This window comes from Arachis ipaensis, chromosome B08, assembly GCF_000816755.2.
Source record: "Arachis ipaensis cultivar K30076 chromosome B08, Araip1.1, whole genome shotgun sequence".
In the NCBI taxonomy this organism is placed as follows: domain Eukaryota; kingdom Viridiplantae; phylum Streptophyta; class Magnoliopsida; order Fabales; family Fabaceae; genus Arachis; species Arachis ipaensis.
Genome location: NC_029792.2, coordinates 4,850,833 through 4,853,424, shown reverse-complemented (window position 1 = coordinate 4,853,424; position 2,592 = coordinate 4,850,833).

The window sequence follows — 2,592 nt, the reverse complement described above, 5'->3', positions numbered from 1 at the left end:
TATACTTTCAACACTTTCAACAACTACTCAAATTTGTTAATCTCTAAAGTGTGATCTCAGCAAAAATAAATAAGTGGACTTACCCACCACCCAAAATAATTATTATAGATATAGAATATACCCTGGATTCATTCTTTATATAGTATGCAGAGCTATAGTTTGATTATATTTTTTAAAATATTATAATGACTATACCATAGTCATATTATAATGACTCTATATATATATACTTTCAACAACTACTCAAATTTGTTAATCTCTAAAGTGTGATCTCAGCAAAAATAAATAAGTGGACTTACCCACCACCCAAAATAATTATTATAGATATAGAATATACCCTGGATTCATTCTTTATATAAATCATAACGTATGCAGAGACCGCTCCAAAGTCCAAATATTTTTCTGGCTGCCATCAATGGCTAACTAAACCAACCAACGACCTCTTCAATATAAATCTATATATTATTTTGTATGCATTATGCCCTCTCTCAAAAGATTGACGATTCATTCTATCAAAGGATCCTCTTATAAGCTAAGCTAAATAGATATGAATCCTATCTCTAATCTCTTCAACTAAAAATAAAAATGAGAGCGGATCATACCACCCCTTAAATGAAAGAAGTTCAAGTCATGATTAATAATAATTGATCAAATAAGGGAACAAGGCAACCCAATATTGGTTACTTTGCTTTTACTGTACACCCGTGGGGAAAATAAATTTTCTATGCACTGTCACTAAAAAAAAAAATCACTTTTAATAACAGCAAATATCACAGGCAAGGTTCACGCATTATTCAACTACACAATAAAAACTACTAATTGGAATCAAATTCAGATTCAATTACTAACTAAAACTAAATCACACCTCAAGAACTTCATTGGATTCAATTTCAAAATTCAATTTGCTCTGATTCAGCTGGCAATCTGAAATTAAATCATCCATTATCTTCAAAAACGATTTTCACAACTTGATGTCAAAAAACAATGGATAAATGCATAATGATAAATCTGAAGTACGTAAATGAAGAAGGAGAAAGTAGAGAGAAATGCACGTAAAAGACGAAGAAGAAGGCAGAGAAAAACACACTAAAGAAATTGAAGAGAGAAGGCAAGAAATTTGAAAAAAAGAAACGAAATCCTTTCAAAAAAGGAAGTTATATATTCGCACGTTGATTGAGTTAAAATCTGTTAGAGACGCGTGAAACATACGTACATAACAGACGCATTTCAACTTTCAACGTAACATCAATTAAAAGACTTGTAAGACTTGTAGAGCAAAATTATGTCAAGATTAATTGTATTTATATTTAGAACCAGCCAATCTTATAATCGTGTGACATAGTTAACATCACATAGAAGACACAACATGTCAATTTATGCTGTACCTTTCCAAAACCCCAACCATAATTTTACCACTATTAATTTTTCTCATTAAAATAATTTATGATTAAACTTCTAATGCTTGACCTAAGGAGGAACAAGAACTTTCGCTCTCAATAATCAAAATTGGACAAAGACCATTTGTTTTCTTAGATAGACAAGGATTCAAGGAACATAAATAACAGGCCTATGATGAGTATGAGCTATAGTAACTGTCGGTGGATAAAACCATATATAGCAGAAAAAAGAAAAAAAAAAAAAAGCTAAGATTCTAAAGAAACCTTTTCTTTAACAACTCTATCTACTATCTAGTCCGAATTTGTCACGTGATATGTCACGTGCATAGCCTGAAATTAAAGTTATTTTATGTAATTATTGGATATTTTCTCACAAACACTAATTTTTAAAAAAAAATTAAGAATGAGATTCGAACCTACGACTATTATGTGAATATAAAAAGTATATGTCATTTAAATTATAACTCGTTAGTGGTTCACAAGTCACAAACACTAATATGTCAAATTAAGTCTATTATTATTAATTGTAAGTCTATTATGGTGGTTAAGATAATTATGTAGATGTTATTAATTAAAATTAAAGTTATATTTTTTCTATAGTTTGATTATATTTTTTAAAATATTATAATGACTATACCATAGTCATATTATAATGACTCTATATATATATACTTTCAACAACTACTCAAATTTGTTAATCTCTAAAGTGTGATCTCAGCAAAAATAAATAAGTGGACTTACCCACCACCCAAAATAATTATTATAGATATAGAATATACCCTGGATTCATTCTTTATATAAATCATAACGTATGCAGAGACCGCTCCAAAGTCCAAATATTTTTCTGGCTGCCATCAATGGCTAACTAAACCAACCAACGACCTCTTCAATATAAATCTATATATTATTTTGTATGCATTATGCCCTCTCTCAAAAGATTGACGATTCATTCTATCAAAGGATCCTCTTATAAGCTAAGCTAAATAGATATGAATCCTATCTCTAATCTCTTCAACTAAAAATAAAAATGAGAGCGGATCATACCACCCCTTAAATGAAAGAAGTTCAAGTCATAATAATTAATAATTGATCAAATAAGGGAACAAGGCAACCCAATATTGGTTACTTTGCTTTTACTGTACACCCGTGGGGAAAATAAATGCACTGTCAACTGTCACTAAAAAAAAAAATCACT